We start from the raw sequence: 9649 nt of genomic DNA, 5'->3' as shown, positions 1-9649 counted from the left end.
TGAACGGTCATCTAGCTGAGACATAGTGTTCTTTAGAAGTCCCCTCTCAATCTCGTAAAGGGCACATTCACATATAATATGAGATAAAGTTTCAACGCAATCGTACCATGGGCAGTTTGGATTGTACGTTTTTCCAGTTCGGTGTAGGAATTTCTGTGTGTAAAAAACACGCAAGCGCAATCTATATAGAACAGATTCTGTTCGCTTGGGTAGGTTGCGCGGACCACGACAGGTGAGTTCCGGATCCAGCATATACACAGGGGAGAGTAGTGGTAAGCAGAGCTGTTATAAAGGCATTTTGTTGCGCTCCGAGCATGAAGGTTGACGAGAGAAGCAACGTCGCCTCTAGAGTAAGATATCTCGACATTAGGAATTAAAAAGTGAGCGGATGTTGCAGCAGCACCTTCCGCCTCGTTCCAGGTACCTGGCAGTGTCCCGGTATCAACTGAAATTCAATTGAGCGTCCGCTGTCAACACATGCTTTAAGAAGGATTAAAAGTTTTGCAACGATCTGTTCATTTTCACTGCGTCGTAAGTACTTAGAAGGGCTCGAAAGGGCACTTCTAAGTACTGTACATGTTTGAACTGGCTTTGCCGTTATAAATTCTAGAGCCTCCTGAAGCCCCACTAGTTCTGCCGCCGCTGACGATGTTTTGTGACTGAGCGTGAACTTTGTCGTTGTGACGTAAGATGGGATCACGATGCTTGCAGTGAAGCTACTTTTGATACAAGACGTGAACTTTCGTCCCGTGGTTAGCGAAAATGATCGATAAAGTGAGTTGCTTTAGAACAAGCATTGGCGTGTTCGATTCTTTTTGATGCCCGAAATTTCAAGTGCTACATATGGGACAGGGAGCCTCCTAGGATGTATTTTCGAGATTTCAAACGAGTCTAAGTCATCGGGGAGGTATTGTTCTATTGTAACCAGTCTTGAATAGTAACGCGTTACTGTAACTTTGTTACTTTTTTGGTAAGCTGTAACGAGTTACTTTTTAAAACATGTAACTTGTAACTGTAGTTCTATTACTTTTTTCTGAGGTAACGATGAAAGTAACGAGGTTACTTTTGTCGTTACTTTCCAGTTTTTTATGAATAATATATCATTGAACGAGTACAATCTAGCTATTTCTGGCACTTTCCAAATTGCCTGTTTTGACATTGCGAGTGTCAAGTTGGCCTTGAACAAACTTACGAACACGTTCTTTCTCGCGAGTCACGACCCGAATATAGTCACGTGTAGATGTGATAAAAAAATCTAGTTATGTTTTGCAGGCGTATGTACTTTTTGGCAGAACACTTACATCTTAGTATATCTTAAAGCCCTATCTTTGTTGCGGATGTTCTTTTTCCTGTGCAAATGCTTTTTAATCGGGTGAATCAACCGTGACACAACAATACACACGGAGGGCACTGCGAATGTTTCGTATTTTGATTAGCGCCACTACTTCGGACTGCGCATGTTTCGCATTTCGATTTGCGCCACTACTCCGGCGTGGTGCAACAGTCGAGGCAAAATTTACTGCTGTTTGCGCGGGGTTTGCTTGTTGCTCTGGTTGCGCGGGGCCTGTTCAGCAAGGGCAGGGACGTGCTCGCCATCAAACGAGGGAAACTTTCAGCCACTATTTCCAAAAAGCAACTGCTGCTAAATTTCAATATAAACTAAAAAGCATAATTTTTAATTTTACGCAATAAAACTTGGTGAGGGGCGTTTTCTAGTGTTTCATAAATTTTTAGCGTTATAAAAAAAGTAACTGAAAAGTAACGTCGTTACATTTAAAAGTAACTGCAACTGTAACGAGTTACTTTTTTGTTACGGTAACTGTAACGGTAACTCCACTACTTTTTTACTGGAAGTAACTGTAACTGTAACGAATTACTTTTTAAATGTAACTTACCCAAGACTGATTGTAAGCAATGCCTTTGAATACTCAGATCAAGTCAGGTCGGTTCAATGTAATGTCAGCAAGTGAGTGTTTTTTATGCTTAGATGATGTCTTAGGTGAACTTGAATGGTTTTTGAATCAGCAGGACTTCGACAGGTGTGGCACGCGCTTCAGCCACGGGTCCCAGAGTCGATGCACAAGCCGGCAGGCCTAAACGTTCTCGGAGGCCAGGTGCCTGAACGGCTTTGAGTACTGTTATGATGTTGGTTTGGAATATGCCCTGAAGAACGGGTATACTATACCGAAGTAATCCAAAAAACAAGGCATTATATATCTGTGAAAGAGATCTTACTCTCACGGCCTGCGTTGTTCCACTGACAAAACGAGCAAGAACACCAAAGCATGGTTAGCTTTCTTCGCAGGTACTGTATGTGAGGTGCCCAGGTTAAACCCCTGTCACTATTAACCCCAAGAAATGTGTAGTATTTATTGCATGGCACGGTTTCTTTGCCTACCTTGAGGGGGTATTTATCCATTTTGCGAGGAGTAAATGCGATGCCTGCTGATTTGAGAGTTGAAATTTCAAGTTGACGGGTGTGACAATATATGGTAATTTTTTTTTTTTTAGAGCAGACTGAACTCTTGTTTTGGCCTGAACTCGTGTGGATACAGAGACCCAGAAAAATATGTCATCAGCGTAAAATGACGCTTTTACGGTTGATGGAAGCACTGAGGCGAGATGGATAAGGACTATATTGAACAGTATGGGACTGAGGACACCTCCCTGAGGGACACCACGGGTGACAGGGTGATGGAGTGTGCCTCTGTCATTTGTTGACATGTAGATTGACCTCTTTGCAAGGTATATTTTTATCCACTTGTACGTGCATCCTCCAATTCCACCTTTATGCGGGGTCTGAAATATTGCTTCATGAGTGACATAACCATACGCTCCTTCGACATCTGAGATAAGATGCTATCGTTATTTTACGCTGCTTTTGTTCTTGTTGGATGTACGTCCCAAGGTCAATAACCCCGTCAATGCAGCTTTTTCCTCGGCTGAAGCCCTGCATAATGTCTGGATATAGTCCCTATGTTTCCTGATACTTTAGCGACGGTAAATCACCTTTTCCATTATTTTTCTGACACAACTCGCGAGTGCGACCGGACGATACCAGATCATTTGAAGTGGCGATTTTCCGGGTTTCAAGAGCGGAACAATTCTAGCCAGTTTCCATGATTCAGAAACTTTTCCGTCGGTCCACTAAGAGTTGTATATATTCAAAGGTTCCGCTCGTCCTTTTCCAATTGTATGAGAAAACTGTACTGTATACCATATGGTCCGGGTGAGGTGATGTTTGACTGAGGCCAATGCAGCATCAAGCTCTCATATCGTGAACAGATCATCCATGACTTTTTCACGTGGTAATGGTATGACTGTGACATTAAATGAAGACAGCCTGGATTGAGCCGTATACGTTGTCGGAGAAATTCAAAATTGGTTTGCAACAGTGATTTCCCTACACACCTTCTAGGTGGGAGTGTACACCCCCCCCCCCCCCCCTTCGTTTTTTCTTAAGACACCCCCTTAATTCGCAACGACTCCTCCATTCTCAATGCTCCCCCCCCCCCCCCCCCCCCCGCTAATTCCCCCCCCCCCCCCCCCTTCAAATCCAACAACGGTTGGATTTGAAGACGCAAACGGTGTCTTGGACGCCTTCCGTTGACAACTGTATTTCTTTTCAAAGCAGTTGCGGCCTTTTTCCACGGGCATCCAGAGTGTGTAGATGAGGGATTGCTACTGCAGTTGGCACATTTAGGTTCGTTTCGGGAGTGGCACTCATTATGGCTATGTGGTCCTGCACATACCTTGCATCGACGCTCCCCTCTACAGTACCGTACTACCTGGCGATAGAGCCATGTCCAAAGTATGCCTTGACCGGGTGGCTGATGAACCCAAAGTAGACGCGCTGAGGCATGACTCGGTCGGTCCGGAATGTGAGGACAACTGTCTTTGAGGGATGTTCCTCGACGGTTCCGTCATTCTGTCGCCGGTATACGAGGCTTGGAGTTGAACAGACACTACTCCAAAATCTTCTAAATATTCCAGGAGCTCGTCGTTTGTATGTTCAAGAGGAAAAGTTTTCACTTTACCGTAGTTCCAATAATATGCTTCTGGGGCGCAGGCTGTCACTCCGATTTCTCCGAGGAAGGTGACGGGGAGGAGCTTGTTCGCCGAGCCCAAGGAAGTCACGTTTACGAAAAGCTTGCCGTCCTTGTTGATTCTGTGCGAGATAATATTTTCTTGTATGATTGTGGCGATTTCGTTGGAGAGTACGTTCGGGTTAACGCGCCAGAAGGATGCGTTTGTCGACGCGGGCTTGAAAACTGCAGAAATGCCGGTTGTTTCGTTCTTACGATATGTGACGGGGTGGATCGTTTTCAGTCTCATCTGCGATGTCATCCAGTGAGTACACCGAGGTGGCGTCATTGTCTTTGTCATTTTCGGCATCAGCGTAATGCAGTCTCTTGCGTGGAATATCCGCATCCGGTGCCAAAATAGGTGTTGCTTGAAGAACCAGTCGAGGAGGGTGAATTAGACGGCGGCCGTCATTTCCTTGGCCATAAAAGACACCATCTGATTACCGGTAAACGTCATCTTTGGAGGCAGTGCCAGTGTCACTGGACGTTTCCTGCAACTTACTGCGGAGTCTTGCTCCGCATTTTCGGTCGGCGCGCTGTCGCCAGACAGGGCTGCGGTTCGTAGACAGTTTCTGGCCAAGATTGAAGGTGGATGGACTGATTCTGTGCACTTCGTCTTACTCTGTGCCCTTCGTCTTAGTCCATACGTAATATCCAACGACTTTTGCGTCAGGACTATACCGGCTCTCCTATTGCGAATTATAGATTTATAAGTACACCCACGTATTCGCAAGAGTACGCAGTGCTATGGATGCCTGCTTTACCATAAAGGAACCTGGTCTTGCACTAACTATACATCCAGCGTGAGGTCATCGTGGCGCCCGAACAGCGACTATTGCGTCGCGCGCAGGCGCAGAGCGAGCGTATAGACGTTTGGAATTTGTTGGTTGTTCGCAGCGTACTCGCTCCACGGAATCCAGCCTTGACGCCACTTTGGGAAAGCGACCGTCCTGCCGAAAGTCCTTAAAAAGGCACTACGCAAATATGGACGAGTTAGATTATTACCGATACGACATCTTCACAGGCTGTTACTGTTATTTCACACTAAGCTTCACAATGTTTAGAGCTGTAGTGATTCTAAAAATCCTTTTTTTTTATGTTCATAATTTGCATGTGGTGACCTGGCAGCTCTGACAGGACCCTAACATCACCCGCTCCCCTCATAACCCACGTTTTGTTTTCGTTCTTTCTTTAGCTGGATACAATGCCGCAGGTAAATTTAGGGTAAGTCACAGAAATTGTACATTAGAAACAATTGAGCTGATGACTAAAACCCTAGACCATGGCCCATGTGAGATAAACTTACACCGTGCTCAGGGGGCGCTCCTCTATAGGCGCTTCGGAGGGCCGAATCTTCAATGCCATCTAAAGAGGCACGGGATTTGGACTCGAGTACTGCATCAGCGTTAGGTTGAGACTCGCGCTATATACTTGTCTTCAATGTGTGTCCGGCGTTTTCCTCTTTAGGTGACGTCGGAAATTCCGTCTTTCGGCCTTGCTATCTGGGGTGTAATGTCCTATCTCGCGTCAACAGCGGAGAGTGTTATAAAAGCACTTCGCTAGAGGATGATATAAATATGCCGTTGATAGAGTGGAAAATCCCTCACGAGTTACGAACCAATCGGCAATTTCGTGATGCCGTGATCTGGAACACAAATGTCGCCAGCGTGAGACAAAGAAAGAAGACGGAAGCAACGAGAGCGAGGGTGGAGGGTAGTGAACAAATAATACCCTTCCTTCGTGTCAGCTTAAGACGCAGCCGACGCAACGAGGTAATAGGACCAATCAGGCAGCGTGATAAAAACGCAAGCACTAGGCTTTTTTTGTTTATGATTGGTTCAATGATGATAGAATCCGTACAAACAAAAATGACGAGCGCCTTGATGGTGCGCTTTTGATGCTGTCTGATTGGTCACATCCGCTCGTAGCTTCGAATACGTCTGTACTTAAGGTGAAACTGGGTATTGTTACACGGGCGCCCCTAACCACAGTCAAGTCACCTTTAACTGCTGTTACGCATCCACATATACCACACTATTCGTGACTCCATCGGTTTATAGGGGACGCCACTGTCGAGCAGATATGGCGGTCTAAAACAGGTCGTGCCGTGCCATGGGCCAGCTCAGCGCATAACGCTGCTGGGGCATCAGCAAGCAAGCATTGGACCCAAAGTGGTTTAGAGCACTGCACGGGCTCGGGCCGACCCGAAAGCCCGGGCCCGGCCCGGCCCGCGGGCCGGGCTCGGGTCGGGTAGCACGTATTTTTTAGGGCCCGGGCCGGGCTCGGGCTTGAAAAAAAAAACAATTTCCGGGCCGCGTAGGCCCGGTCCGGCCCGGGCCGTGCCTGGTTAGTCGTGTGCCGTAAATTTTAAATCGCATCGGCCCGGGTCGTGTGCCGTAAATTTAAATTCAAAGGTATCCATGCTAAAGTCCGTCTGCTCTCAGTTCGAGGAGATAGAAGCTCTACTGGAGTTAAGGAACAATCTATTGATGGAAAGCGTGAACAAGACAACACTCAACGAGTTAATCGTGTTCCTGCAACCTTCAAAGATGCTACCGACGCGCTCGAAGAGGAAATACGTCCAACACTTCCTCTGGTTGTCCTTTACGCTTCTGCGTTGAAGAAACATCTTAAACCTGGTGCGGCGGTGTCTGCTGTAGAGGCAGTGGAAATCGTGAAGATCAAGTCCCGTGCTCGTCATTTCCTGGACACGAAGCTGAAAATTTTCCTTCTCCACAAGACCGCCACATTTCTCTGGCCTCAGTTCCGCCAACTCCGCACGTTGCCCGAGGACGAGCGCCTTGAAGTTTACGCGCACGTCAGAAAGCTACTTGCCCGTGTCACCGAAGCAATGACCCAAGATGAAGATGAGACGAACGATGACGTTCGAGATCCCGTATCAAAAAAAAGGTGCCAGGGTTTGTTTGAAGACTGGTGTGACGCGGAGGTGGACAAGGTAGCCACCGACGAATTGGAGGAGGATCTACACGGCAAGAAAGACTACTCGTGCTCAGGAGTTGCTGAGCTTTGTGACTTCTGGAGAGCGCACGAGAAAGAATTCCCGAAACTGTCCATTCTATCCAAACGCATCCTGTGCATCCCTGCTACAAGTGCTAGCAGCGAACGGAACTTTAGCGCGGCGGGCTACATTATGGAAGCAAGACGGACCTGCCTGAAGAGAGAGTCCATGGACAATTTATTGTTTCTCCACAAAAATATGTAGGAAGGAAATTTCTCTTAAACGAATTGAATAGAACAACGAAAAGTGCAATATCTCTTCAATAAATTCATAAATAAAAAATTCCCCACTTTTGTCTCAAGGATTGTCGGTGTGCCATGAGTTCAAAGACTGCCGCAAATGATGCGCATATTTCACCCATACTCTCGACAATACATATTCTAAGTCGACATATTTATGATATAAAAAACTCGGTCCCAGTTTTCCGGCTCGGGCTGGGCTCGGGCTCATATTTGAAAATGTAATCGGGCTCGGGCCGGGCCCGGGCCGTGTCTCTACCGGGCCGGGTCGGGCCGGGCCTCGAAATAAAATATTCTGTCGGGCTCGGGCCGGACCCGGGCCGTGTCTCTACCGGGCCGGGTCGGGCCGGGCCTAGAAATTCCGGCCCGTGCAGTGCTCTAAAGTGGTTTGCCCCGATTTTTATCCTCCAGATTTCGAACCTGCGGCGATGTGTTTGCGTGAGCGAGCTTCCGGTGGCTTGACTTTCTTCGGGGAAGCAATGAAAGCACTGCCTGTTTTCCGTCCTTTCACGGTGCTGATGAGTGTTGATAAACACGGAATGTCTGGTTTACGCAATTACGTAGGTTGCGTTCAGAGCAACCAGCGTATACCTAGCTGATACTACAGTTACGGCAGAGTCACCGAAACAACTGTTTCATCGCGCATAACCACAGATAACTGAGATAACACAACACGATGACAGCAACAACACCCACCTTACGTTTCTCCACCAACTATTAATTCTAAACCCGGGCTCAAACCTTGAGTACTGTGACTGTGGTATTATAGGCTTTGTTTATGTAAAAGTGATGGTTGAGAAGTTTTTTTCTCATGTGTTAATTCGGCGCACCACAATCTTCAATATGCTATTTGCAAGCCGTAAACAGGTTGCGCAGCATTCCCTTTAAATATTCGGAGCAATGGCGGTCTACTTTAAAGTTAATTAAACTAAAAATGAAAGTTACTAAAAGATAGCTGAGTCCCTTGACAACCTGTTACTGATGAGTGCAATCCAGTTTGGGAGGATGTTTTCTGTAGAACAACGATCTTTCATTAAAACTCGGTCTTTTTCTTCGGGTCTTGCCATAGACGCAATGTAAATATTTTTGATCGTCATTTGGCTGTGTATAACGTGATCGTACGATTTCTAAATTTTTCCCACAAAGTTCGGACACCGCACCTAACACAACCTTAATGAGTGCAAAGCGATTATTGGCCGAGTTTTTGAGTAAGTGAATATAAACGGCTTTCGCCCATTGAGTTACGGTGGCCCCCGCTTTTGGTAGCCGATAGATGGCGCAAGTTGTAGGGACGCGCCGATGTCCACCAATCTTGGGGTTGCAAAGTCGGCGTTCCTCATTCTCGAACCTCAGCCTATCACAATTCTTTCATTCCTAGGACATCATCAGTGTGGAACCACCTTCCGGCGTCATTAATATTATTACCCTCGTTAGATGTGTTTAAAAGTGCTGTTACTAATTATTTTTGCGAAAGTGACCCGTGACCTATCATGTCTTCTATTACTGTTCTTTTTCCTTACTCCCCTCTGTAACGCCCCCAGGGCCTTTAGGGTATGTAAATAAATAAATAAATAAATAAATAAATAAATAAATAAATCACGGAAGCCGCAAGAGACGAGCAGAAATGGGGAAGGGCCTGTTCCGGCCAGTTCGGTGTTTTCCCGCTCGGTGCCGTCCGTTCTGCTGGAGTCGCGAATTCTCTAGGGCAGCTATTTCAGACGTGAAGAGTGCCCATCTTCGATGGGCACTCATGAAACGGACGCGTACTCATATTTTTGACTGCGTAGCCACAGAATGTTGTCCAAGGGTATATATAGTATGCTAACTATAGTTATGCCCAACTTCAAGACCCAAACCAAATTTGACGTTCGTGTTTAGGCAGCGCGAGGTCAGTCTGACTTTGACGTATCGCGACACTGCATGATTTACGTTGTCGATGAGACAGCTAGCCAGTGCGCAGTACTCGTACAAGCCTGGGGTCTTTAACGCGCACCACGCAGTAGCGGCACACGACCGTATACGCCGGTACGATATGCTCATCCAGATCGAAACGGGCGGGGGCAGGGATTGAGCCCAGGGCCCCTACGGTTTTGCAGCGCGAGCTTTCGTTCCACGTGCTCCGAGCTGCGGTACGCTAATGCACTCGGCCACCGATCCTTCCGCAAAAAATATACAATTTGCGCGACTCTAGCGATGCTCTGAATGACTGCTTTCCAAGTACAATACGGGTCAGCGGGAAAAGGCTATGGCCACGGGTTTTTGGTTCCAGGAAGGTGTTTTATGAGCTGACTTTCTTCAGAAGGGTC

At 46.9% G+C, this 9649-nt stretch overlaps 1 pseudogene; it reads left to right on the top strand.

Annotated features, from left to right (window-relative positions):
• The first annotated feature begins 5289 nt into the window (after positions 1–5289).
• LOC120840394 lies at positions 5290–7420 on the top strand (annotated as a pseudogene).
• The last annotated feature ends 2229 nt before the right edge of the window (positions 7421–9649 follow it).

The sequence above is a fragment of the Ixodes scapularis genome, unplaced genomic scaffold, assembly GCF_016920785.2.
Source record: "Ixodes scapularis isolate PalLabHiFi unplaced genomic scaffold, ASM1692078v2 PGA_scaffold1__304_contigs__length_218370807, whole genome shotgun sequence".
NCBI classification, from domain to species: Eukaryota; Metazoa; Arthropoda; class Arachnida; order Ixodida; family Ixodidae; genus Ixodes; species Ixodes scapularis.
This window is presented reverse-complemented; position numbering and strand designations above follow the sequence as displayed.